This window comes from Gavialis gangeticus, unplaced genomic scaffold (assembly GCF_001723915.1).
Source record: "Gavialis gangeticus isolate Ggan-Ray unplaced genomic scaffold, GavGan_comp1, whole genome shotgun sequence".
Taxonomy (NCBI): Eukaryota; Metazoa; Chordata; order Crocodylia; family Gavialidae; genus Gavialis; species Gavialis gangeticus.
Window position 1 is genome coordinate 29,247,245 of NW_017729027.1, and position 7,185 is coordinate 29,254,429.

The following is a 7,185-nucleotide window of genomic DNA, read 5'->3' on the forward strand; positions in this document are numbered from 1 at the left end:
TAATCACAGATTTTTGGTTTTTTAATCACAGAATTTGCTATTTTTATCAGAATTTGCAATTTTTATCAGAGATTTTTTTTTATCAGAGAATTTTTAAACAGAGGAAACCAGAATCCCTATTTACGACAAAGTTTGATCTGTCCCTAGCAAAAAGTCACCCCCCTATGGAACACTAAGGCTATTTGGGGATGGGGGAGCTGCCTCACACCCCCATAGCCTGTAACAGGCTGGCATGCCAAGCAAGTCCAAACATAATCCTCATCTTGTACCTTCTCAGTATAACCCACATTTTCACAGTAGCTCTCCAGCCACATTTTAATTTCCTCCTCCATAATGAGGTCTTAAACATTTTTATTATTACTACCCACTCCCAGGAGTCTGCAGCCACTCCAAAATCATCAAAAAATGGTAAGGTCCTTTCCAAATTCTCAATACATTTTCCAAAAATCGGTGTAGGAACTATGGTACCTAAAGCTAATGTCCCAGTCTAAGCCCATAGGCAATGCTATTAAGCTATTGAGGAACCCCACTTTTCTCTTCTGGGATTTCTAAAGAGCCCCTTTCATTTTTGTTTTCCTTCCTCCATGAGCTGTGGTCTGCTGCTCAGTCCCAGAGACCAGGGGTTTGGGACTAGGTACTTACACATAGCTCTTAGCTCTATTGTGAATCTGTTGGTCCTCAAAAAGCTTGGAGTTATTTGAACTGTTGAGGACCTAAGTAAGGCTATAGACCTTCTAGCCAGTGGCAGGACCCCAGGAAAAGACAGCATTCCCATAGAAGTGACCAAGAATGGGAAACCTGTGCTTCTTTTCCATCTATACAAGCTTCTTACTCAGGGCTGGATGGTAGGGACAGTGCTACAAGATATGCAAGATGCCAATATAGTCACTCTGTACAATTATAAAGGCAACTGCAACAACTACTGTGGCATTTCACTGCTAAGCATTGTTGGAAAGACCATTGGGTAGTGCTCAGAGGACTTCAGATCCTTGCTGACCATGTTTATTCTGAGTCACAGTGTGGTTTCAGAGCTAGTAGAGCCACCATAGATATATTTTTTTTACTCTGACAAATCCAAGAAAATATTAGGGAACAGAGACCCTTTTGTATCACTTTCAGTATCCTGAACAAGGGCTTCAAGCTTGTCAACAGAAAAGGCCTTTCAAATTATTGAAATAAATTGGCTGTCCACCAGAACTCCTTAGCGCTGTAGTTCTGCAGGAATGTGGGGAACAGTCAGCTATGATGGGTCAACATCTGAGACTTCTGAGATTCGAAGGAGAGTCAAGCAAGACCATGTCCTTGCCCCAACTTCATTGTGATTTTTTTTTCTTGTCTTCTGATGTATGCTTTTGGGATGATCACTGAAGGACTATATCTGTATACATGTTCAGATGGAAAATTATTCAACCTCACATGCTTTAAAATGAAGACTTAAGTGTGGAAAGTTTTGGTTTAGGAGCTGCTATTTGCTGATGACACTGCACTGATAGTCCACAGAGAGAGCAATCTTCAGTAAATTATCAGTGACTTCACACATGCCTGCCAAGAGTTTGGTCTTACAAGCAGCAGCAAGCAGACCAGTGTTATGGGTCAGAACATTGATTCATCACCAATAATCACAATAGGTGAAAAGGTATTGGATGTTGTGAGTAAATTTACATACCTTGGCTCCATTGTTACTAACAATGTATCACTTGAGGCTAAACTGAATAATTATATTGGTAAAGCATCAGGTATCACAAGCGTGCTGAGCAAATGTTTGGAACAACAAACTGACTGTTCAGACCGGTGTCAATGTATAACATGATTGCATTATTTACACCCTTTTATATGGTAGCAAATCCTGGACTGCATATTCTACTCAGGAAAAGTACCTCAACAGCTTTTACTTATGTTGCCTTCAATGCATTCTACGAATTTCCTGGCAAGACAAATTTGTCTACACTGAAGTCTTGAAATGTGCCAATATTCTGAACATCCATTCTCTTCTCAGTCAGCATCAACTTCAATGGCTTGGTCATACGCAAAGAATGGACAATGGCTGTATACCCAAGGATTTCTTTTGGGAGAACTCTTTACAGGAGGAAGATCATGCAGGTGTCCTTATCTCCATTTCAAAGATGTTTTCAAAAGAGATATGAAGGCAATGAACTTTGAGACAAATAACTGGGAAAGGATTGCTGAGTATCAAAATGCTTGGAAGCAATCTATTAATCATGGATTAAGGTTTTTGAGTAAAGAAGAGCCCAACATGCAGAAGAAAGAAAAAGCCTTGGGAAGAACCCAGCAATGCATTCAAGACTGTTCAATACAAAATTCACATGTGATCAGTGTAGAGGGGACCATCATTCAAGAATTGGGCTTTATAGCGACACTCACAGATGTTCCATGAGTCAAAGCCTCACTCCATGCAAATCTATTGTTTTATGAGACAGATGACTATATGCTATGCAATATGGTGACTGACTTTAAAATTTTTTAACTTATACAAAGATATTATGCCATACTGGTAGGGTATTACATAATATTAATTTCTGTATTGTGCTCACCAAGTATACCATTTGTGATTATATAAAATAGGTTCAAAGCATGTTATGATTTCAGAGATGTGTTTGATGTCTGCTACATTATATCATGTTAGTGTTCATTGTTATTGCCAATAAGCAATTCTGCAACATTTTGAACACTCCTAACATCTTTTCAAGTAAACCCATGAAAATTGCTACTTTGTTTCTGGGAACTTAATTGCTCTATAAAAGATTATTAAACAAGATGCAAGGATTAGGAGGTTTTACCTGTACAAAGTGGTCCAAAATATAATTATTTTGCACAATTTCCATTTTAACCAGTAGTGTTTTTAGGCTGTTTCATTTCACTGTGAGAAAATATTGTTTGTAAGTTGAATGAATTGATCTAAAGGTGCACATTGTATGTGGTGCTTTTTTATCTGTCTATATTCATTGACCCTCAAGCGTTCTATTGTGTGAGGGGATTATTAAAAGGCTTGGCCTATATCTGGTGGTCTAAAATTTGTCAGATGTAATATTAGAGACTATAGCAGCAATTTATAACTGTAGCCTAACAGTGGCAAAGTGTGAACTACCCTTTTAGTGGAGGTTGCAGTCAAAACTCCTATTGATTCCTCAGAATATTTTCCATGCCTATTGATTCCTTTTTTCCATGCAGGTATGTGTCAGTTACTAGGGGCAGCAGTTTTCCCTTGTGTTATGTCATTTTAAATTCATCATTTCAATTGAGGTACAGCATTGCAAAACTAGAGTTAAAGGATAAAAACTGAGAGGACCCTGAACAGGTAGTTTTACAAACGTGCTACTGCTACAAGGCATGCTTTTCTGCTCTTTAGAACTCCAAATTTTCTCCTTTTGACTTCCTGTGAAGTCAAAGACCTAACATCTTTGGGGGCAGGTACAATCAGAGCGGCAGCAGCCCGCCCTCAAGTGTATCAAACATCTCCAAGCTGAAACATAATGCATAAGATATCATTAGTAGAAGCATGATAAAATAAGGGTGGTGTTAATGGTTACCTTTAACCCATTCTAAATCTGTGGAATGCTAGGCAGTGTTAAAGTGAGAAGAGCTTCAGAGCAGTTGCAGGCTGAGGCTTAATACCATCTCTGACCTGCATAACAGTGACCTGCAACTAGGGAACCTGGTGAGCTGGGACATGTCCGGGAGTCAGGACTCTATACCTCTTTTGGGACCAGAACAGCTGGGAATTAACTGCAGCGCATGCATGTACCTTGTGGAAGCATGCCTCCCCAGGCTCCATGAACTCACCACACTTGGTGCTAGTAGACCCTTTTCCCCCCTCCCTTCCAGGAACAGAGGAGGCTGGGGAAGGAAGCCACCGCCTGTACCCCTCAAATTCTCCTGGTTAAGGGAAAGCCTCTTGGATGTTGGTGTGATAGGACCCATCCAAAGGGTGGCCTCAAGGGCTTTGCTGTTGGGCTGGTCCTGTACTTTCCTGCCCTCCTTTAGGATCTTTCCCCTTGGTTCATTTTCCTGACACACTTTGGTGGGATAAACTCTCCATGGAAGGTTTCCTACAATCTTAGAACAAAGGGGAGTCTATTGGTACTGCTTCTTAACTGGGCTAAGTGTCTGTTTGTGGCTTCTCTGAGTGGGTTTGGTCCTCTACCTCCACTTTATCTCCATGGAGCAGACTAACAATACCCCAGTTCTAGCTAGGTAGAACAGTTCAAAGTTCTTTCCTGAACTGGCATATGTTTAAGATGCTTTGAGGGTACTTAACACTGTTTAACACCCTTATGGACACTCCCACTTTAAGTGCCTTTAGAACAGTTTAAAGGTAACCTGTAACACCATCCTAAAAATAATCAAGCTTCATATTGGATCACTGGGTCAAATAACATAAGCCTATACCCAGTACTAAAAATGAACTCCACTAGCTCAGGAAAAAAAGATGACACATGTCAAAATGTCTATCATAGTCTAGCAGAAAGCAGTGAGTACATATACATAAAAGCAACACTTATTCCCTATCCTTCTAATTAAGAAATAGTTTGTCCTCAGACTCCAAATAGAACATCTGGTGTTCAGAGGAGTTCATGCCAACTGTCAGGCTCAGGTTTGTAATCCATGCTGGTAATGGTGGCATGAGAAGAAATGCAGTATTGTAACAATAACAAAAACAAAGAAATACTATTGTACTACTTTACAGGCTAAAGCAATAGCTAATTAATTCTCCCAGTATATCAGTGAGAACCCCACTTGCAGATGTGTGATTGAAACAATGAGCCACATCCTGTCCTCAGTGATACCTCTGACATCCCCTTGATGTCAGTGGAATTGAAGAGAGAGAATTAAAAGCAGAAGTTTGCTTATCATCTTTAGAAGCCAATGAGTTCCTTTAGCTCCACAAAACAGAAGCCTCTACTTTCTAAGGCCCTAAATCACAAAAGCACCTCTATTAAGACAAGGTTCCTATACATTAAAAATCCATTAAAATCAATTCTATTTAATTATATGTTTTAAACCAACACATGTATAAGTGTCTTCCTGAACTAGGTCCTAACAAGGTAAGGCAGTGATGTAGCTGTGATGGTCCCAAATTATGCAGGAAGCAAAGATTTATTAGAGGGCTAGCTTTTATGGGACGACCTGTGTAGCTGCGATAGAATTAGACAAGCTTTTGAATGCAAGACATTCTTCATCAGGTAAGCCACAGAATCAATCTCATTAAATCTTTTGCTAAATTGCTATATATTTGACACTGTAGGTTCACACAGTTTGCATAGGTTGAGAAATCTAAGTATTATGGGGAAAGTTATACTGTGAATGAGACAGGTCCAGTGTATTCCAAAGTCAGCACTGGCCTACTTTTTTCAGATAACTTTGTGCTGTTACTATTGATGATCAGCCCAATGTGCCTACACCTATAAAAGATAGTTGGAAACCTTCCCTCTCTGCAAGACAAAGGACAGTTATAGTTCTTGTGTTCTCATGAATCTGATAAAATGATCTGCGTGGATCAAGTATGAGAAGGGACAAACTACTTCCTAGCTCCAGTTCGGGTATCAGAGTTGTCCTGTCACTGAAGGCTGCATTTTGTCTTTCACCCTCCTAAAAATACAAAAAGTGCAATGCCAACAAGACCTGCTACCAAATCTTTTTGTAAAAAGATAAATCTGCTTCTGTGCAAAAAATGAGAACTTAATTACTGTAGTTACAACCATTATCAACTTGTTATTTGATCATTATGAGAGAGGTATGGTTGTTTCCTTATTTTGAAGGCAGGCAGAACTGTCTGATAATTTTAAACCCAGTTTTCCACAATCTAATGTGGGGTGTTAACATTCTTCAAGTAAACTAATTAGCTAGCTGCTAATCTTAATAATTCTAGCAGTTTTCAAAATCTGCTGTAGGATGCATTCTACTTGTAATTACTGTGCCATATTAAGTACTGAAACCATTATGTTATTAATACATTCATTACTATTAGATTATATGAAAGGACATGACAACAAAACTAGCGAAAAACACTACAAAAGCTAGCTAGAAGAAAGCTAATGATTTACACCTCAGGCTGATTTTTGGTGATTGTTACCCAATTAATTGTCTCCATTTATCTCTGATTAAAGAGAAGAAATGTCATAGGAATGTAGATTAGTTAAATAAATAGAGGGGAGAAAAGTGAGGTTTAAAAAAACGACTTTGGGATTAACAGAGAGACAAGAGATGCTGTCCACTAAAACTGTATAGCAAGAATCAGCTGTCAAATTATGACTTTTCTGTTTATAGTGAAAAAAATATTTTGTATGGACATAAACCTACAGTATATACATTTGGTGCTTAGAGGGTTCACCAAACTTGTGTCTGAAGTAAGTTGCCACAGAATGCTCATAAAGAGCCCAAACCTGCAAATTGCTGCATATTGGGATCCAATGACTCCAGCCGACTTCCTGCCCTTTGGGCGGAGGGCTGGACTCGATGATCTTCCGAGGTCCCTTCCAGCCCTAACGTCTATGAAATCTATGAAATTTTCAAATCCAACTGATTGAGACGATTCAGCAACATAACGGATCTAGACTTTAGTAAGATAATAATAGGCTCCATAGAAGCCAATGTTATATTTCATTAGGTGTTGAAAGAGATGATTAGTAACTTAGGAGCAGTTCACCAAATATGTCTGTGTAAATATAAATTAAGTCCAGTGGCTTACTAGAATTGGGGTTCTTCTCTGAGCTACAATGAATTATGTTGGGGCTGTTAAAAACTCAGCATCTCCGATATTAGCCACATGGAGCAGACTGCAACATGAGCTGCATAACACCAGCTGGAGATAATCCTCACCTGAAGAGGAGTAACAGAAGCTCAGGGGTTACTTAGCTTGTCTTTTCCTGCCTTAATGTGTGGACACTACTATTGTAGGAGCATTTAACACATTTGAAAAGTAATGTGCAACTACACCCTTAGTAAATAGCATTGTGGGGGGTGCCAGGTGGTTGTCTCAGCATCTCCTAACAGATAGGGCTGTGCGAAGCTTCAGTCCCTGATTTGATTTGGCGGCAATTCGGACCAATTCAGTGGCCAAATCTCCAAATCTGAACTGAATCAGAGGATCCTTTCATCTCTTTGAATCGAATCATAACCCTCCGAATTGATTTGGAGAGATTTGAAAAGATTCAAAGATTCGGACAC